This window comes from Sardina pilchardus, chromosome 11 (assembly GCF_963854185.1).
Source record: "Sardina pilchardus chromosome 11, fSarPil1.1, whole genome shotgun sequence".
Taxonomy (NCBI): Eukaryota; Metazoa; Chordata; class Actinopteri; order Clupeiformes; family Clupeidae; genus Sardina; species Sardina pilchardus.
The window spans coordinates 19323485-19343329 of NC_085004.1; the positions used below are offsets into that span (position 1 = coordinate 19323485).

The 19845-nt window shown below is 51.1% G+C and overlaps 21 non-coding genes across 21 annotated transcripts; all 21 read right to left on the minus strand.

The window, feature by feature from the left end:
* Positions 1 to 225: 225 nt before the first annotated feature.
* On the minus strand, positions 226 to 390 carry LOC134096318 (U1 spliceosomal RNA). The gene has a single exon (XR_009940775.1). It is a non-coding gene; the product is annotated as a U1 spliceosomal RNA (small nuclear RNA).
* A 745-nt stretch (positions 391 to 1135) lies between these two features.
* LOC134096374 (U1 spliceosomal RNA) lies at positions 1136 to 1300 on the minus strand. The gene has a single exon (XR_009940830.1). It is a non-coding gene; the product is annotated as a U1 spliceosomal RNA (small nuclear RNA).
* Positions 1301 to 2047: 747 nt separating this feature from the next.
* LOC134096319 (U1 spliceosomal RNA) lies at positions 2048 to 2212 on the minus strand. The gene has a single exon (XR_009940776.1). It is a non-coding gene; the product is annotated as a U1 spliceosomal RNA (small nuclear RNA).
* A 1143-nt stretch (positions 2213 to 3355) lies between these two features.
* Positions 3356 to 3520, minus strand: LOC134096453 (U1 spliceosomal RNA). The gene has a single exon (XR_009940898.1). It is a non-coding gene; the product is annotated as a U1 spliceosomal RNA (small nuclear RNA).
* Positions 3521 to 4266: 746 nt separating this feature from the next.
* LOC134096320 (U1 spliceosomal RNA) lies at positions 4267 to 4431 on the minus strand. Its single transcript, XR_009940777.1, has one exon. It is a non-coding gene; the product is annotated as a U1 spliceosomal RNA (small nuclear RNA).
* Positions 4432 to 5178: 747 nt separating this feature from the next.
* Positions 5179 to 5343, minus strand: LOC134096369 (U1 spliceosomal RNA). The gene has a single exon (XR_009940826.1). It is a non-coding gene; the product is annotated as a U1 spliceosomal RNA (small nuclear RNA).
* Positions 5344 to 6089: 746 nt separating this feature from the next.
* On the minus strand, positions 6090 to 6254 carry LOC134096321 (U1 spliceosomal RNA). Its single transcript, XR_009940778.1, has one exon. It is a non-coding gene; the product is annotated as a U1 spliceosomal RNA (small nuclear RNA).
* Positions 6255 to 7000: 746 nt separating this feature from the next.
* LOC134096379 (U1 spliceosomal RNA) lies at positions 7001 to 7165 on the minus strand. The gene has a single exon (XR_009940836.1). It is a non-coding gene; the product is annotated as a U1 spliceosomal RNA (small nuclear RNA).
* A 746-nt stretch (positions 7166 to 7911) lies between these two features.
* On the minus strand, positions 7912 to 8076 carry LOC134096322 (U1 spliceosomal RNA). Its single transcript, XR_009940780.1, has one exon. It is a non-coding gene; the product is annotated as a U1 spliceosomal RNA (small nuclear RNA).
* A 746-nt stretch (positions 8077 to 8822) lies between these two features.
* Positions 8823 to 8987, minus strand: LOC134096324 (U1 spliceosomal RNA). The gene has a single exon (XR_009940782.1). It is a non-coding gene; the product is annotated as a U1 spliceosomal RNA (small nuclear RNA).
* A 746-nt stretch (positions 8988 to 9733) lies between these two features.
* On the minus strand, positions 9734 to 9898 carry LOC134096325 (U1 spliceosomal RNA). Its single transcript, XR_009940783.1, has one exon. It is a non-coding gene; the product is annotated as a U1 spliceosomal RNA (small nuclear RNA).
* A 747-nt stretch (positions 9899 to 10645) lies between these two features.
* On the minus strand, positions 10646 to 10810 carry LOC134096326 (U1 spliceosomal RNA). Its single transcript, XR_009940784.1, has one exon. It is a non-coding gene; the product is annotated as a U1 spliceosomal RNA (small nuclear RNA).
* A 746-nt stretch (positions 10811 to 11556) lies between these two features.
* Positions 11557 to 11721, minus strand: LOC134096327 (U1 spliceosomal RNA). The gene has a single exon (XR_009940785.1). It is a non-coding gene; the product is annotated as a U1 spliceosomal RNA (small nuclear RNA).
* A 747-nt stretch (positions 11722 to 12468) lies between these two features.
* LOC134096329 (U1 spliceosomal RNA) lies at positions 12469 to 12633 on the minus strand. The gene has a single exon (XR_009940786.1). It is a non-coding gene; the product is annotated as a U1 spliceosomal RNA (small nuclear RNA).
* A 742-nt stretch (positions 12634 to 13375) lies between these two features.
* LOC134096330 (U1 spliceosomal RNA) lies at positions 13376 to 13540 on the minus strand. The gene has a single exon (XR_009940787.1). It is a non-coding gene; the product is annotated as a U1 spliceosomal RNA (small nuclear RNA).
* A 747-nt stretch (positions 13541 to 14287) lies between these two features.
* LOC134096293 (U1 spliceosomal RNA) lies at positions 14288 to 14452 on the minus strand. Its single transcript, XR_009940751.1, has one exon. It is a non-coding gene; the product is annotated as a U1 spliceosomal RNA (small nuclear RNA).
* A 1143-nt stretch (positions 14453 to 15595) lies between these two features.
* Positions 15596 to 15760, minus strand: LOC134096294 (U1 spliceosomal RNA). The gene has a single exon (XR_009940752.1). It is a non-coding gene; the product is annotated as a U1 spliceosomal RNA (small nuclear RNA).
* A 736-nt stretch (positions 15761 to 16496) lies between these two features.
* Positions 16497 to 16661, minus strand: LOC134096331 (U1 spliceosomal RNA). The gene has a single exon (XR_009940788.1). It is a non-coding gene; the product is annotated as a U1 spliceosomal RNA (small nuclear RNA).
* Positions 16662 to 17397: 736 nt separating this feature from the next.
* LOC134096332 (U1 spliceosomal RNA) lies at positions 17398 to 17562 on the minus strand. The gene has a single exon (XR_009940789.1). It is a non-coding gene; the product is annotated as a U1 spliceosomal RNA (small nuclear RNA).
* Positions 17563 to 18308: 746 nt separating this feature from the next.
* Positions 18309 to 18473, minus strand: LOC134096333 (U1 spliceosomal RNA). The gene has a single exon (XR_009940791.1). It is a non-coding gene; the product is annotated as a U1 spliceosomal RNA (small nuclear RNA).
* Positions 18474 to 19220: 747 nt separating this feature from the next.
* On the minus strand, positions 19221 to 19385 carry LOC134096334 (U1 spliceosomal RNA). The gene has a single exon (XR_009940792.1). It is a non-coding gene; the product is annotated as a U1 spliceosomal RNA (small nuclear RNA).
* Positions 19386 to 19845: the final 460 nt, after the last annotated feature.

Genomic DNA, 19845 nt, shown 5'->3' on the forward strand with positions numbered 1-19845 from the left:
CTGATGCTGTGTGTGCGTGGCTGCGCGCGTGCATGCGCGCATGCACGTGGCGCTGCCTTGAAATCACATCACCGTGCAGCGGTTACAGTTAGCCACACTGCGCGGGCGTTACTGAGCGTAGCACTTCACCAGCAGGGTAACAACGACCTCGCTAAACAGGGCCACACACAATATAGGGCGTTGCTCACATCTGCCGAACTCTCTCTTTATCATTTCACAACATATCAGGGGAGAGCGCGAACGCAGTCCCCCACTACCACAAATTATGCAGTCGAGATTCCCACATTTGGGGAATTCGTTCGGGTCAGCTACCGCCGAAGTGCAATGGCAGAGCCTCGCCAAAGGTGAACCACCTTCATGATCATGGTGTCTCCCCTGCCAGGTAAGTATGAGTTGTACAAGTGACGCGAGGCTACCAGACCCAATGCCATACGTGTCACGTAGGTGGCGGTTTTGCGGCTACGTTAACAATTCAACACTACAAATAACAACACATATACAAGGGGGTAATACACGTATGCTATACCACACAGAAATCATGTCGTGCTCGAAAAAAAGATATAATACGGGCAACAAATTCTAAAACTGTCCCATGATGCACCACGCATAAAGTAGCCGTCGGCTAATGAACAATGCAGCCCAGATCCGAGCGAATCATGCAACAAAGCCCGAAGCTATTAGGCAGGGACACATCCTAGCTCATAAAAGGCGGGCGGCACTGGCACTGGCCACTTTTAGACCGGCACGTCCACCGCCGAGTGGAATATGCTTCAATATCAGCGCGGCTGATTAAACTCCGGCCACTTGTAAAAAAAAAACAAAAAAAAACGAGGGAGGTGAGCGTGAGATACCGGCAGGCGATCCAGTTTCAATGAGGAAGCCTAACAATCACTGATGTGCGTCTTTAGACCTGATGCTGTGTGTGCGTGGCTGCGCGCGTGCATGCGCGCATGCACGTGGTGCTGCCTTGAAATCACATCACCGTGCAGCGGTTACAGTTAGCCACACTGCGCGGGCGTTACTGAGCGCAGCACTTCACCAGCAGGGTAACAACGACCTCGCTAAACAGGGCCACACACAATATAGGGCGTTGCTCACATCTGCCGAACTCTCTCTTTATCATTTCACAACATATCAGGGGAGAGCGCGAACGCAGTCCCCCACTACCACAAATTATGCAGTCGAGATTCCCACATTTGGGGAATTCGTTCAGGTCAGCTACCGCCGAAGTGCAATGGCAGAGCCTCGCCAAAGGTGAACCACCTTCATGATCATGGTGTCTCCCCTGCCAGGTAAGTATGAGTTGTACAAGTGACGCGAGGCTACCAGACCCAATGCCATACGTGTCACGTAGGTGGCGGTTTTGCGGCTACGTTAACAATTCAACACTACAAATAACAACACATTTACAAGGGGGTAATACACGTATGCTATACCACACAGAAATCAAGTCGTGCTCGAAAAAAAGACATAATACGGGCAACAAATTCTAAAACTGTCCCATGATGCACCACGCATAAAGTAGCCGTCGGCTAATGAACAATGCAGCCCAGATCCGAGCGAATCATGCAACAAAGCCCGGAGCTATTAGGCAGGGACACATCCTAGCTCATAAAAGGCGGGCGGCACTGGCACTGGCCACTTTTAGACCGGCACGTCCACCGCCGAGTGGAATATGCTTCAATATCAGCGCGGCTGATTAAACTCCGGCCACTTGTAAAAAAAAAAACAAAAAAAAAACGAGGGAGGTGAGCGTGAGATACCGGCAGGCGATCCAGTTTCAATGAGGAAGCCTAACAATCACTGATGTGCGTCTTTAGACCTGATGCTGTGTGTGCGTGGCTGCGCGCGTGCATGCGCGCATGCACGTGGCGCTGCCTTGAAATCACATCACCGTGCAGCGGTTACAGTTAGCCACACTGCGCGGGCGTTACTGAGCGCAGCACTTCACCAGCAGGGTAACAACGACCTCGCTAAACAGGGCCACACACAATATAGGGCGTTGCTCACATCTGCCGAACTCTCTCTTTATCATTTCACAACATATCAGGGGAGAGCGCGAACGCAGTCCCCCACTACCACAAATTATGCAGTCGAGATTCCCACATTTGGGGAATTCGTTCGGGTCAGCTACCGCCGAAGTGCAATGGCAGAGCCTCGCCAAAGGTGAACCACCTTCATGATCATGGTGTCTCCCCTGCCAGGTAAGTATGAGTTGTACAAGTGACGCGAGGCTACCAGACCCAATGCCATACGTGTCACGTAGGTGGCGGTTTTGCGGCTACGTTAACAATTCAACACTTCAAATAACAACACATTTACAAGGGGGTAATACACGTATGCTATACCACACAGAAATCATGTCGTGCTCGAAAAAAAGACATAATACGGGCAACAAATTCTAAAACTGTCCCATGATGCACCACGCATAAAGTAGCCGTCGGCTAATGAACAATGCAGCCCAGATCCGAGCGAATCATGCAACAAAGCCCGGAGCTATTAGGCAGGGACACATCCTAGCTCATAAAAGGCGGGCGGCACTGGCACTGGCCACTTTTAAGGCACGTTTAGACTTGCCGTAGACAACGCGTTCGTGTACGCATCATGGCTGCCTCGCGTATTTTGCGGCCGTTTGGTGCGTCGGTCGTGCACGTCGTCGCAAGCGAACACGACGCGTCCGCGAGATGCAATACTGACAAGAAAGTAGGGGGCGATCATTGCCAAAACAAAGTGACTGCAAGATGCATTATCGACATCAAAGCTGGGGGCAATCATGAGAGTAAACAATGGCACATGGCCACATCCACATCTGATATTAGGCTACTAGTCTCCCCCTGGTGAAGACCTCCAGTAAGGTGCGTAATGCTGCAGCGAGTCTGTACACAGGACACAGCAGGTCGCACACGGACGCATACGCTTACGCTTGGTCTAACGGCAAGTATAATCCCAGCCTTAGACCGGCACGTCCACCGCCGAGTGGAATATGCTTCAATATCAGCGCGGCTGATTAAACTCCGGCCACTTGTAAAAACAAAACCAAAAAAAAAACGAGGGAGGTGAGCGTGAGATACCGGCAGGCGATCCAGTTTCAATGAGGAAGCCTAACAATCACTGATGTGCGTCTTTAGACCTGATGCTGTGTGTGCGTGGCTGCGCGCGTGCATGCGCGCATGCACGTGGCGCTGCCTTGAAATCACATCACCGTGCAGCGGTTACAGTTAGCCACACTGCGCGGGCGTTACTGAGCGCAGCACTTCACCAGCAGGGTAACAACGACCTCGCTAAACAGGGCCACACACAATATAGGGCGTTGCTCACATCTGCCGAACTCTCTCTTTATCATTTCACAACATATCAGGGGAGAGCGCGAACGCAGTCCCCCACTACCACAAATTATGCAGTCGAGATTCCCACATTTGGGGAATTCGTTCGGGTCAGCTACCACCGAAGTGCAATGGCAGAGCCTCGCCAAAGGTGAACCACCTTCATGATCATGGTGTCTCCCCTGCCAGGTAAGTATGAGTTGTACAAGTGACGCGAGGCTACCACACCCAATGCCATACGTGTCACGTAGGTGGCGGTTTTGCGGCTACGTTAACAATTCAACACTACAAATAACAACACATTTACAAGGGGGTAATACACGTATGCTATACCACACAGAAATCATGTCGTGCTCGAAAAAAAGACATAATACGGGCAACAAATTCTAAAACTGTCCCATGATGCACCACGCATAAAGTAGCCGTCGGCTAATGAACAATGCAGCCCAGATCCGAGCGAATCATGCAACAAAGCCCGGAGCTATTAGGCAGGGACACATCCTAGCTCATAAAAGGCGGGCGGCACTGGCACTGGCCACTTTTAGACCGGCACGTCCACCGCCGAGTGGAATATGCTTCAATATCAGCGCGGCTGATTAAACTCCGGCCACTTGTAAAAAAAAAACTAAAAAAAAACGAGGGAGGTGAGCGTGAGATACCGGCAGGCGATCCAGTTTCAATGAGGAAGCCTAACAATCACTGATGTGCGTCTTTAGACCTGATGCTGTGTGTGCGTGGCTGCGCGCGTGCATGCGCGCATGCACGTGGCGCTGCCTTGAAATCACATCACCGTGCAGCGGTTACAGTTAGCCACACTGCGCGGGCGTTACTGAGCGCAGCACTTCACCAGCAGGGTAACAACGACCTCGCTAAACAGGGCCACACACAATATAGGGCGTTGCTCACATCTGCCGAACTCTCTCTTTATCATTTCACAACATATCAGGGGAGAGCGCGAACGCAGTCCCCCACTACCACAAATTATGCAGTCGAGATTCCCACATTTGGGGAATTCGTTCGGGTCAGCTACCGCCGAAGTGCAATGGCAGAGCCTCGCCAAAGGTGAACCACCTTCATGATCATGGTGTCTCCCCTGCCAGGTAAGTATGAGTTGTACAAGTGACGCGAGGCTACCAGACCCAATGCCATACGTGTCACGTAGGTGGCGGTTTTGCGGCTACGTTAACAATTCAACACTACAAATAACAACACATTTACAAGGGGGTAATACACGTATGCTATACCACACAGAAATCATGTCGTGCTCGAAAAAAAGATATAATACGGGCAACAAATTCTAAAACTGTCCCATGATGCACCACGCATAAAGTAGCCGTCGGCTAATGAACAATGCAGCCCAGATCCGAGCGAATCATGCAACAAAGCCCGAAGCTATTAGGCAGGGACACATCCTAGCTCATAAAAGGCGGGCGGCACTGGCACTGGCCACTTTTAGACCGGCACGTCCACCGCCGAGTGGAATATGCTTCAATATCAGCGCGGCTGATTAAACTCCGGCCACTTGTAAAAAAAAAAATTAAAAAAAAACGAGGGAGGTGAGCGTGAGATACCGGCAGGCGATCCAGTTTCAATGAGGAAGCCTAACAATCACTGATGCGCGTCTTTAGACCTGATGCTGTGTGTGCGTGGCTGCGCGCGTGCATGCGCGCATGCACGTGGCGCTGCCTTGAAATCACATCACCGTGCAGCGGTTACAGTTAGCCACACTGCGCGGGCGTTACTGAGCGTAGCACTTCACCAGCAGGGTAACAACGACCTCGCTAAACAGGGCCACACACAATATAGGGCGTTGCTCACATCTGCCGAACTCTCTCTTTATCATTTCACAACATATCAGGGGAGAGCGCGAACGCAGTCCCCCACTACCACAAATTATGCAGTCGAGCTTCCCACATTTGGGGAATTCGTTCGGGTCAGCTACCGCCGAAGTGCAATGGCAGAGCCTCGCCAAAGGTGAACCACCTTCATGATCATGGTGTCTCCCCTGCCAGGTAAGTATGAGTTGTACAAGTGACGCGAGGCTACCAGACCCAATGCCATACGTGTCACGTAGGTGGCGGTTTTGCGGCTATGTTAACAATTCCACACTTCAAATAACAACACATTTACAAGGGGGTAATACACGTATGCTATACCACACAGAAATCATGTCGTGCTCGAAAAAAAGACATAATACGGGCAACAAATTCTAAACCTGTCCCATGATGCACCACGCATAAAGTAGCCGTCGGCTAATGAACAATGCAGCCCAGATCCGAGCGAATCATGCAACAAAGCCCGGAGCTATTAGGCAGGGACACATCCTAGCTCATAAAAGGCGGGCGGCACTGGCACTGGCCACTTTTAGACCGGCACGTCCACCGCCGAGTGGAATATGCTTCAATATCAGCGCGGCTGATTAAACTCCGGCCACTTGTAAAAAAAAAACAAAAAAAAAACGAGGGAGGTGAGCGTGAGATACCGGCAGGCGATCCAGTTTCAATGAGGAAGCCTAACAATCACTGATGTGCGTCTTTAGACCTGATGCTGTGTGTGCGTGGCTGCGCGCGTGCATGCGCGCATGCACGTGGTGCTGCCTTGAAATCACATCACCGTGCAGCGGTTACAGTTAGCCACACTGCGCGGGCGTTACTGAGCGCAGCACTTCACCAGCAGGGTAACAACGACCTCGCTAAACAGGGCCACACACAATATAGGGCGTTGCTCACATCTGCCGAACTCTCTCTTTATCATTTCACAACATATCAGGGGAGAGCGCGAACGCAGTCCCCCACTACCACAAATTATGCAGTCGAGATTCCCACATTTGGGGAATTCGTTCGGGTCAGCTACCGCCGAAGTGCAATGGCAGAGCCTCGCCAAAGGTGAACCACCTTCATGATCATGGTGTCTCCCCTGCCAGGTAAGTATGAGTTGTACAAGTGACGCGAGGCTACCAGACCCAATGCCATACGTGTCACGTAGGTGGCGGTTTTGCGGCTATGTTAACAATTCCACACTTCAAATAACAACACATTTACAAGGGGGTAATACACGTATGCTATACCACACAGAAATCATGTCGTGCTCGAAAAAAAGACATAATACGGGCAACAAATTCTAAAACTGTCCCATGATGCACCACGCATAAAGTAGCCGTCGGCTAATGAACAATGCAGCCCAGATCCGAGCGAATCATGCAACAAAGCCCGGAGCTATTAGGCAGGGACACATCCTAGCTCATAAAAGGCGGGCGGCACTGGCACTGGCCACTTTTAGACCGGCACGTCCACCGCCGAGTGGAATATGCTTCAATATCAGCGCGGCTGATTAAACTCCGGCCACTTGTAAAAAAAAAAGTTAAAAAAAAACGAGGGAGGTGAGCGTGAGATACCGGCAGGCGATCCAGTTTCAATGAGGAAGCCTAACAATCACTGATGCGCGTCTTTAGACCTGATGCTGTGTGTGCGTGGCTGCGCGCGTGCATGCGCGCATGCACGTGGCGCTGCCTTGAAATCACATCACCGTGCAGCGGTTACAGTTAGCCACACTGCGCGGGCGTTACTGAGCGTAGCACTTCACCAGCAGGGTAACAACGACCTCGCTAAACAGGGCACACACAATATAGGGCGTTGCTCACATCTGCCGAACTCTCTCTTTATCATTTCACAACATATCAGGGGAGAGCGCGAACGCAGTCCCCCACTACCACAAATTATGCAGTCGAGATTCCCACATTTGGGGAATTCGTTCGGGTCAGCTACCGCCGAAGTGCAATGGCAGAGCCTCGCCAAATGTGAACCACCTTCATGATCATGGTGTCTCCCCTGCCAGGTAAGTATGAGTTGTACAAGTGACGCGAGGCTACCAGACCCAATGCCATACGTGTCACGTAGGTGGCGGTTTTGCGGCTACGTTAACAATTCCACACTTCAAATAACAACACATTTACAAGGGGGTAATACACGTATGCTATACCACACAGAAATCATGTCGTGCTCGAAAAAAAGACATAATACGGGCAACAAATTCTAAAACTGTCCCATGATGCACCACGCATAAAGTAGCCGTCGGCTAATGAACAATGCAGCCCAGATCCGAGCGAATCATGCAACAAAGCCCGGAGCTATTAGGCAGGGACACATCCTAGCTCATAAAAGGCGGGCTGCACTGGCACTGGCCACTTTTAGACCGGCACGTCCACCGCCGAGTGGAATATGCTTCAATATCAGCGCGGCTGATTAAACTCCGGCCACTTGTAAAAAAAAAACAAAAAAAAAACGAGGGAGGTGAGCGTGAGATACCGGCAGGCGATCCAGTTTCAATGAGGAAGCCTAACAATCACTGATGTGCGTCTTTAGACCTGATGCTGTGTGTGCGTGGCTGCGCGCGTGCATGCGCGCATGCACGTGGCGCTGCCTTGAAATCACATCACCGTGCAGCGGTTACAGTTAGCCACACTGCGCGGGCGTTACTGAGCGCAGCACTTCACCAGCAGGGTAACAACGACCTCGCTAAACAGGGCCACACACAATATAGGGCGTTGCTCACATCTGCCGAACTCTCTCTTTATCATTTCACAACATATCAGGGGAGAGCGCGAACGCAGTCCCCCACTACCACAAATTATGCAGTCGAGATTCCCACATTTGGGGAATTCGTTCGGGTCAGCTACCGCCGAAGTGCAATGGCAGAGCCTCGCCAAAGGTGAACCACCTTCATGATCATGGTGTCTCCCCTGCCAGGTAAGTATGAGTTGTTCAAGTGACGCGAGGCTACCAGACCCAATGCCATACGTGTCACGTAGGTGGCGGTTTTGCGGCTATGTTAACAATTCCACACTTCAAATAACAACACATTTACAAGGGGGTAATACACGTATGCTATACCACACAGAAATCATGTCGTGCTCGAAAAAAAGACATAATACGGGCAACAAATTCTAAAACTGTCCCATGATGCACCACGCATAAAGTAGCCGTCGGCTAATGAACAATGCAGCCCAGATCCGAGCGAATCATGCAACAAAGCCCGGAGCTATTAGGCAGGGACACATCCTAGCTCATAAAAGGCGGGCGGCACTGGCACTGGCCACTTTTAGACCGGCACGTCCACCGCCGAGTGGAATATGCTTCAATATCAGCGCGGCTGATTAAACTCCGGCCACTTGTAAAAAAAAAACTAAAAAAAAACGAGGGAGGTGAGCGTGAGATACCGGCAGGCGATCCAGTTTCAATGAGGAAGCCTAACAATCACTGATGTGCGTCTTTAGACCTGATGCTGTGTGTGCGTGGCTGCGCGCGTGCATGCGCGCATGCACGTGGCGCTGCCTTGAAATCACATCACCGTGCAGCGGTTACAGTTAGCCACACTGCGCGGGCGTTACTGAGCGCAGCACTTCACCAGCAGGGTAACAACGACCTCGCTAAACAGGGCCACACACAATATAGGGCGTTGCTCACATCTGCCGAACTCTCTCTTTATCATTTCACAACATATCAGGGGAGAGCGCGAACGCAGTCCCCCACTACCACAAATTATGCAGTCGAGATTCCCACATTTGGGGAATTCGTTCGGGTCAGCTACCGCCGAAGTGCAATGGCAGAGCCTCGCCAAAGGTGAACCACCTTCATGATCATGGTGTCTCCCCTGCCAGGTAAGTATGAGTTGTTCAAGTGACGCGAGGCTACCAGACCCAATGCCATACGTGTCACGTAGGTGGCGGTTTTGCGGCTATGTTAACAATTCCACACTTCAAATAACAACACATTTACAAGGGGGTAATACACGTATGCTATACCACACAGAAATCATGTCGTGCTCGAAAAAAAGATATAATACGGGCAACAAATTCTAAAACTGTCCCATGATGCACCACGCATAAAGTAGCCGTCGGCTAATGAACAATGCAGCCCAGATCCGAGCGAATCATGCAACAAAGCCCGGAGCTATTAGGCAGGGACACATCCTAGCTCATAAAAGGCGGGCGGCACTGGCACTGGCCACTTTTAGACCGGCACGTCCACCGCCGAGTGGAATATGCTTCAATATCAGCGCGGCTGATTAAACTCCGGCCACTTGTAAAAAAAAAACAAAAAAAAAACGAGGGAGGTGAGCGTGAGATACCGGCAGGCGATCCAGTTTCAATGAGGAAGCCTAACAATCACTGATGTGCGTCTTTAGACCTGATGCTGTGTGTGCGTGGCTGCGCGCGTGCATGCGCGCATGCACGTGGCGCTGCCTTGAAATCACATCACCGTGCAGCGGTTACAGTTAGCCACACTGCGCGGGCGTTACTGAGCGCAGCACTTCACCAGCAGGGTAACAACGACCTCGCTAAACAGGGCCACACACAATATAGGGCGTTGCTCACATCTGCCGAACTCTCTCTTTATCATTTCACAACATATCAGGGGAGAGCGCGAACGCAGTCCCCCACTACCACAAATTATGCAGTCGAGATTCCCACATTTGGGGAATTCGTTCGGGTCAGCTACCGCCGAAGTGCAATGGCAGAGCCTCGCCAAAGGTGAACCACCTTCATGATCATGGTGTCTCCCCTGCCAGGTAAGTATGAGTTGTTCAAGTGACGCGAGGCTAACAGACCCAATGCCATACGTGTCACGTAGGTGGCGGTTTTGCGGCTATGTTAACAATTCCACACTTCAAATAACAACACATTTACAAGGGGGTAATACAAGTATGCTATACCACACAGAAATCATGTCGTGCTCGAAAAAAAGACATAATACGGGCAACAAATTCTAAAACTGTCCCATGATGCACCACGCATAAAGTAGCCGTCGGCTAATGAACAATGCAGCCCAGATCCGAGCGAATCATGCAACAAAGCCCGGAGCTATTAGGCAGGGACACATCCTAGCTCATAAAAGGCGGGCGGCACTGGCACTGGCCACTTTTAGACCGGCACGTCCACCGCCGAGTGGAATATGCTTCAATATCAGCGCGGCTGATTAAACTCCGGCCACTTGTAAAAAAAAAACAAAAAAAAAAACGAGGGAGGTGAGCGTGAGATACCGGCAGGCGATCCAGTTTCAATGAGGAAGCCTAACAATCACTGATGCGCGTCTTTAGACCTGATGCTGTGTGTGCGTGGCTGCGCGCGTGCATGCGCGCATGCACGTGGCGCTGCCTTGAAATCACATCACCGTGCAGCGGTTACAGTTAGCCACACTGCGCGGGCGTTACTGAGCGCAGCACTTCACCAGCAGGGTAACAACGACCTCGCTAAACAGGGCCACACACAATATAGGGCGTTGCTCACATCTGCCGAACTCTCTCTTTATCATTTCACAACATATCAGGGGAGAGCGCGAACGCAGTCCCCCACTACCACAAATTATGCAGTCGAGATTCCCACATTTGGGGAATTCGTTCGGGTCAGCTACCGCCGAAGTGCAATGGCAGAGCCTCGCCAAAGGTGAACCACCTTCATGATCATGGTGTCTCCCCTGCCAGGTAAGTATGAGTTGTTCAAGTGACGCGAGGCTACCAGACCCAATGCCATACGTGTCACGTAGGTGGCGGTTTTGCGGCTATGTTAACAATTCCACACTTCAAATAACAACACATTTACAAGGGGGTAATACACGTATGCTATACCACACAGAAATCATGTCGTGCTCGAAAAAAAGACATAATACGGGCAACAAATTCTAAAACTGTCCCATGATGCACCACGCATAAAGTAGCCGTCGGCTAATGAACAATGCAGCCCAGATCCGAGCGAATCATGCAACAAAGCCCGGAGCTATTAGGCAGGGACACATCCTAGCTCATAAAAGGCGGGCGGCACTGGCACTGGCCACTTTTAGACCGGCACGTCCACCGCCGAGTGGAATATGCTTCAATATCAGCGCGGCTGATTAAACTCCGGCCACTTGTAAAAAAAAAACAAAAAAAAAACGAGGGAGGTGAGCGTGAGATACCGGCAGGCGATCCAGTTTCAATGAGGAAGCCTAACAATCACTGATGTGCGTCTTTAGACCTGATGCTGTGTGTGCGTGGCTGCGCGCGTGCATGCGCGCATGCACGTGGCGCTGCCTTGAAATCACATCACCGTGCAGCGGTTACAGTTAGCCACACTGCGCGGGCGTTACTGAGCGCAGCACTTCACCAGCAGGGTAACAACGACCTCGCTAAACAGGGCCACACACAATATAGGGCGTTGCTCACATCTGCCGAACTCTCTCTTTATCATTTCACAACATATCAGGGGAGAGCGCGAACGCAGTCCCCCACTACCACAAATTATGCAGTCGAGATTCCCACATTTGGGGAATTCGTTCGGGTCAGCTACCGCCGAAGTGCAATGGCAGAGCCTCGCCAAAGGTGAACCACCTTCATGATCATGGTGTCTCCCCTGCCAGGTAAGTATGAGTTGTTCAAGTGACGCGAGGCTAACAGACCCAATGCCATACGTGTCACGTAGGTGGCGGTTTTGCGGCTATGTTAACAATTCCACACTTCAAATAACAACACATTTACAAGGGGGTAATACAAGTATGCTATACCACACAGAAATCATGTCGTGCTCGAAAAAAAGACATAATACGGGCAACAAATTCTAAAACTGTCCCATGATGCACCACGCATAAAGTAGCCGTCGGCTAATGAACAATGCAGCCCAGATCCGAGCGAATCATGCAACAAAGCCCGGAGCTATTAGGCAGGGACACATCCTAGCTCATAAAAGGCGGGCGGCACTGGCACTGGCCACTTTTAGACCGGCACGTCCACCGCCGAGTGGAATATGCTTCAATATCAGCGCGGCTGATTAAACTCCGGCCACTTGTAAAAAAAAAACAAAAAAAAAAACGAGGGAGGTGAGCGTGAGATACCGGCAGGCGATCCAGTTTCAATGAGGAAGCCTAACAATCACTGATGCGCGTCTTTAGACCTGATGCTGTGTGTGCGTGGCTGCGCGCGTGCATGCGCGCATGCACGTGGCGCTGCCTTGAAATCACATCACCGTGCAGCGGTTACAGTTAGCCACACTGCGCGGGCGTTACTGAGCGCAGCACTTCACCAGCAGGGTAACAACGACCTCGCTAAACAGGGCCACACACAATATAGGGCGTTGCTCACATCTGCCGAACTCTCTCTTCATCATTTCACAACATATCAGGGGAGAGCGCGAACGCAGTCCCCCACTACCACAAATTATGCAGTCGAGATTCCCACATTTGGGGAATTCGTTCGGGTCAGCTACCGCCGAAGTGCAATGGCAGAGCCTCGCCAAAGGTGAACCACCTTCATGATCATGGTGTCTCCCCTGCCAGGTAAGTATGAGTTGTACAAGTGACGCGAGGCTACCAGACCCAATGCCATACGTGTCACGTAGGTGGCGGTTTTGCGGCTATGTTAACAATTCCACACTTCAAATAACAACACATTTACAAGGGGGTAATACACGTATGCTATACCACACAGAAATCATGTCGTGCTCGAAAAAAAGACATAATACGGGCAACAAATTCTAAAACTGTCCCATGATGCACCACGCATAAAGTAGCCGTCGGCTAATGAACAGCCCAGATTCGAGCGAATCATGCAACAAAGCCCGGAGCTATTAGGCAGGGACACATCCTAGCTCATAAAAGGCGGGCGGCACTGGCACTGGCCACTTTTAGACCGGCACGTCCACCGCCGAGTGGAATATGCTTCAATATCAGCGCGGCTGATTAAACTCCGGCCACTTGTAAAAAAAAAAATAAAAAAAAAACGAGGGAGGTGACCGTGAGATACCGGCAGGCGATCCAGTTTCAATGAGGAAGCCTAACAATCACTGATGCGCGTCTTTAGACCTGATGCTGTGTGTGCGTGGCTGCGCGCGTGCATGCGCGCATGCACGTGGCGCTGCCTTGAAATCACATCACCGTGCAGCGGTTACAGTTAGCCACACTGCGCGGGCGTTACTGAGCGCAGCACTTCACCAGCAGGGTAACAACGACCTCGCTAAACAGGGCCACACACAATATAGGGCGTTGCTCACATCTGCCGAACTCTCTCTTTATCATTTCACAACATATCAGGGGAGAGCGCGAACGCAGTCCCCCACTACCACAAATTATGCAGTCGAGATTCCCACATTTGGGGAATTCGTTCGGGTCAGCTACCGCCGAAGTGCAATGGCAGAGCCTCGCCAAAGGTGAACCACCTTCATGATCATGGTGTCTCCCCTGCCAGGTAAGTATGAGTTGTACAAGTGACGCGAGGCTACCAGACCCAATGCCATACGTGTCACGTAGGTGGCGGTTTTGCGGCTATGTTAACAATTCCACACTTCAAATAACAACACATTTACAAGGGGGTAATACACGTATGCTATACCACACAGAAATCATGTCGTGCTCGAAAAAAAGACATAATACGGGCAACAAATTCTAAAACTGTCCCATGATGCACCACGCATAAAGTAGCCGTCGGCTAATGAACAATGCAGCCCAGATCCGAGCGAATCATGCAACAAAGCCCGGAGCTATTAGGCAGGGACACATCCTAGCTCATAAAAGGCGGGCGGCACTGGCACTGGCCACTTTTAGACCGGCACGTCCACCGCCGAGTGGAATATGCTTCAATATCAGCGCGGCTGATTAAACTCCGGCCACTTGTAAAAAAAAAAAAAAAAAAAAAACGAGGGAGGTGAGCGTGAGATACCGGCAGGCGATCCAGTTTCAATGAGGAAGCCTAACAATCACTGATGTGCGTCTTTAGACCTGATGCTGTGTGTGCGTGGCTGCGCGCGTGCATGCGCGCATGCACGTGGCGCTGCCTTGAAATCACATCACCGTGCAGCGGTTACAGTTAGCCACACTGCGCGGGCGTTACTGAGCGCAGCACTTCACCAGCAGGGTAACAACGACCTCGCTAAACAGGGCCACACACAATATAGGGCGTTGCTCACATCTGCCGAACTCTCTCTTTATCATTTCACAACATATCAGGGGAGAGCGCGAACGCAGTCCCCCACTACCACAAATTATGCAGTCGAGATTCCCACATTTGGGGAATTCGTTCGGGTCAGCTACCACCGAAGTGCAATGGCAGAGCCTCGCCAAAGGTGAACCACCTTCATGATCATGGTGTCTCCCCTGCCAGGTAAGTATGAGCTGTACAAGTGACGCGAGGCTACCAGACCCAATGCCATACGTGTCACGTAGGTGGCGGTTTTGCGGCTACGTTAACAATTCAACACTTCAAATAACAACACATTTACAAGGGGGTAATACACGTATGCTATACCACACAGAAATCATGTCGTGCTCGAAAAAAAGACATAATACGGGCAACAAATTCTAAAACTGTCCCATGATGCACCACGCATAAAGTAGCCGTCGGCTAATGAACAATGCAGCCCAGATCCGAGCGAATCATGCAACAAAGCCCGGAGCTATTAGGCAGGGACACATCCTAGCTCATAAAAGGCGGGCGGCACTGGCACTGGCCACTTTTAAGGCACGTTTAGACTTGCCGTAGACAACGCGTTCGTGTACGCATCATGGCTGCCTCGCGTATTTTGCGGCCGTTTGGTGCGTCGGTCGTGCACGTCGTCGCAAGCGAACACGACGCGTCCGCGAGATGCAATACTGACAAGAAAGTAGGGGGCGATCATTGCCAAAACAAAGTGACTGCAAGATGCATTATCGACATCAAAGCTGGGGGCAATCATGAGAGTAAACAATGGCACATGGCCACATCCACATCTGATATTAGGCTACTAGTCTCCCCCTGGTGAAGACCTCCAGTAAGGTGCGTAATGCTGCAGCGAGTCTGTACACAGGACACAGCAGGTCGCACACGGACGCATACGCTTACGCTTGGTCTAACGGCAAGTATAATCCCAGCCTTAGACCGGCACGTCCACCGCCGAGTGGAATATGCTTCAATATCAGCGCGGCTGATTAAACTCCGGCCACTTGTAAAAACAAAACCAAAAAAAAAACGAGGGAGGTGAGCGTGAGATACCGGCAGGCGATCCAGTTTCAATGAGGAAGCCTAACAATCACTGATGTGCGTCTTTAGACCTGATGCTGTGTGTGCGTGGCTGCGCGCGTGCATGCGCGCATGCACATGGCGCTGCCTTGAAATCACATCACCGTGCAGCGGTTACAGTTAGCCACACTGCGCGGGCGTTACTGAGCGCAGCACTTCACCAGCAGGGTAACAACGACCTCGCTAAACAGGGCCACACACAATATAGGGCGTTGCTCACATCTGCCGAACTCTCTCTTTATCATTTCACAACATATCAGGGGAGAGCGCGAACGCAGTCCCCCACTACCACAAATTATGCAGTCGAGATTCCCACATTTGGGGAATTCGTTCGGGTCAGCTACCACCGAAGTGCAATGGCAGAGCCTCGCCAAAGGTGAACCACCTTCATGATCATGGTGTCTCCCCTGCCAGGTAAGTATGAGTTGTACAAGTGACGCGAGGCTACCACACCCAATGCCATACGTGTCACGTAGGTGGCGGTTTTGCGGCTACGTTAACAATTCAACACTACAAATAACAACACATTTACAAGGGGGTAATACACGTATGCTATACCACACAGAAATCATGTCGTGCTCGAAAAAAAGACATAATACGGGCAACAAATTCTAAAACTGTCCCATGATGCACCACGCATAAAGTAGCCGTCGGCTAATGAACAATGCAGCCCAGATCCGAGCGAATCATGCAACAAAGCCCGGAGCTATTAGGCAGGGACACATCCTAGCTCATAAAAGGCGGGCGGCACTGGCACTGGCCACTTTTAGACCGGCACGTCCACCGCCGAGTGGAATATGCTTCAATATCAGCGCGGCTGATTAAACTCCGGCCACTTGTAAAAAAAAAAACGAGGGAGGTGAGCGTGAGATACCGGCAGGCGATCCAGTTTCAATGAGGAAGCCTAACAATCACTGATGCGCGTCTTTAGACCTGATGCTGTGTGTGCGTGGCTGCGCGCGTGCATGCGCGCATGCACGTGGCGCTGCCTTGAAATCACATCACCGTGCAGCGGTTACAGTTAGCCACACTGCGCGGGCGTTACTGAGCGTAGCACTTCACCAGCAGGGTAACAACGACCTCGCTAAACAGGGCCACACACAATATAGGGCGTTGCTCACATCTGCCGAACTCTCTCTTTATCATTTCACAACATATCAGGGGAGAGCGCGAACGCAGTCCCCCACTACCACAAATTATGCAGTCGAGATTCCCACATTTGGGGAATTCGTTCGGGTCAGCTACCGCCGAAGTGCAATGGCAGAGCCTCGCCAAAGGTGAACCACCTTCATGATCATGGTGTCTCCCCTGCCAGGTAAGTATGAGTTGTACAAGTGACGCGAGGCTACCACACCCAATGCCATACGTGTCACGTAGGTGGCGGTTTTGCGGCTACGTTAACAATTCAACACTACAAATAACAACACATTTACAAGGGGGTAATACACGTATGCTATACCACACAGAAATCATGTCGTGCTCGAAAAAAAGACATAATACGGGCAACAAATTCTAAAACTGTCCCATGATGCACCACGCATAAAGTAGCCGTCGGCTAATGAACAATGCAGCCCAGATCCGAGCGAATCATGCAACAAAGCCCGGAGCTATTAGGCAGGGACACATCCTAGCTCATAAAAGGCGGGCGGCACTGGCACTGGCCACTTTTAGACCGGCACGTCCACCGCCGAGTGGAATATGCTTCAATATCAGCGCGGCTGATTAAACTCCGGCCACTTGTAAAAAAAAAAACGAGGGAGGTGAGCGTGAGATACCGGCAGGCGATCCAGTTTCAATGAGGAAGCCTAACAATCACTGATGCGCGTCTTTAGACCTGATGCTGTGTGTGCGTGGCTGCGCGCGTGCATGCGCGCATGCACGTGGCGCTGCCTTGAAATCACATCACCGTGCAGCGGTTACAGTTAGCCACACTGCGCGGGCGTTACTGAGCGTAGCACTTCACCAGCAGGGTAACAACGACCTCGCTAAACAGGGCCACACACAATATAGGGCGTTGCTCACATCTGCCGAACTCTCTCTTTATCATTTCACAACATATCAGGGGAGAGCGCGAACGCAGTCCCCCACTACCACAAATTATGCAGTCGAGATTCCCACATTTGGGGAATTCGTTCGGGTCAGCTACCGCCGAAGTGCAATGGCAGAGCCTCGCCAAAGGTGAACCACCTTCATGATCATGGTGTCTCCCCTGCCAGGTAAGTATGAGTTGTACAAGTGACGCGAGGCTACCACACCCAATGCCATACGTGTCACGTAGGTGGCGGTTTTGCGGCTACGTTAACAATTCAACACTACAAATAACAACACATTTACAAGGGGGTAATACACGTATGCTATACCACACAGAAATCATGTCGTGCTCGAAAAAAAGACATAATACGGGCAACAAATTCTAAAACTGTCCCATGATGCACCACGCATAAAGTAGCCGTCGGCTAATGAACAATGCAGCCCAGATCCGAGCGAATCATGCAACAAAGCCCGGAGCTATTAGGCAGGGACACATCCTAGCTCATAAAAGGCGGGCGGCACTGGCACTGGCCACTTTTAGACCGGCACGTCCACCGCCGAGTGGAATATGCTTCAATATCAGCGCGGCTGATTAAACTCCGGCCACTTGTAAAAAAAAAACTAAAAAAAAACGAGGGAGGTGAGCGTGAGATACCGGCAGGCGATCCAGTTTCAATGAGGAAGCCTAACAATCACTGATGTGCGTCTTTAGACCTGATGCTGTGTGTGCGTGGCTGCGCGCGTGCATGCGCGCATGCACGTGGCGCTGCCTTGAAATCACATCACCGTGCAGCGGTTACAGTTAGCCACACTGCGCGGGCGTTACTGAGCGCAGCACTTCACCAGCAGGGTAACAACGACCTCGCTAAACAGGGCCACACACAATATAGGGCGTTGCTCACATCTGCCGAACTCTCTCTTTATCATTTCACAACATATCAGGGGAGAGCGCGAACGCAGTCCCCCACTACCACAAATTATGCAGTCGAGATTCCCACATTTGGGGAATTCGTTCGGGTCAGCTACCGCCGAAGTGCAATGGCAGAGCCTCGCCAAAGGTGAACCACCTTCATGATCATGGTGTCTCCCCTGCCAGGTAAGTATGAGTTGTACAAGTGACGCGAGGCTACCAGACCCAATGCCATACGTGTCACGTAGGTGGCGGTTTTGCGGCTACGTTAACAATTCAACACTACAAATAACAACACATTTACAAGGGGGTAATACACGTATGCTATACCACACAGAAATCATGTCGTGCTCGAAAAAAAGATATAATACGGGCAACAAATTCTAAAACTGTCCCATGATGCACCACGCATAAAGTAGCCGTCGGCTAATGAACAATGCAGCCCAGATCCGAGCGAATCATGCAACAAAGCCCGAAGCTATTAGGCAGGGACACATCCTAGCTCATAAAAGGCGGGCGGCACTGGCACTGGCCACTTTTAGACCGGCACGTCCACCGCCGAGTGGAATATGCTTCAATATCAGCGCGGCTGATTAAACTCCGGCCACTTGTAAAAAAAAAAATTAAAAAAAAACGAGGGAGGTGAGCGTGAGATACCGGCAGGCGATCCAGTTTCAATGAGGAAGCCTAACAATCACTGATGCGCGTCTTTAGACCTGATGCTGTGTGTGCGTGGCTGCGCGCGTGCATGCGCGCATGCACGTGGCGCTGCCTTGAAATCACATCACCGTGCAGCGGTTACAGTTAGCCACACTGCGCGGGCGTTACTGAGCGTAGCACTTCACCAGCAGGGTAACAACGACCTCGCTAAACAGGGCCACACACAATATAGGGCGTTGCTCACATCTGCCGAACTCTCTCTTTATCATTTCACAACATATCAGGGGAGAGCGCGAACGCAGTCCCCCACTACCACAAATTATGCAGTCGAGATTCCCACATTTGGGGAATTCGTTCGGGTCAGCTACCGCCGAAGTGCAATGGCAGAGCCTCGCCAAAGGTGAACCACCTTCATGATCATGGTGTCTCCCCTGCCAGGTAAGTATGAGTTGTACAAGTGACGCGAGGCTACCAGACCCAATGCCATACGTGTCACGTAGGTGGCGGTTTTGCGGCTACGTTAACAATTCAACACTACAAATAACAACACATATACAAGGGGGTAATACACGTATGCTATACCACACAGAAATCATGTCGTGCTCGAAAAAAAGATATAATACGGGCAACAAATTCTAAAACTGTCCCATGATGCACCACGCATAAAGTAGCCGTCGGCTAATGAACAATGCAGCCCAGATCCGAGCGAATCATGCAACAAAGCCCGAAGCTATTAGGCAGGGACACATCCTAGCTCATAAAAGGCGGGCGGCACTGGCACTGGCCACTTTTAGACCGGCACGTCCACCGCCGAGTGGAATATGCTTCAATATCAGCGCGGCTGATTAAACTCCGGCCACTTGTAAAAAAAAAAATTAAAAAAAAACGAGGGAGGTGAGCGTGAGA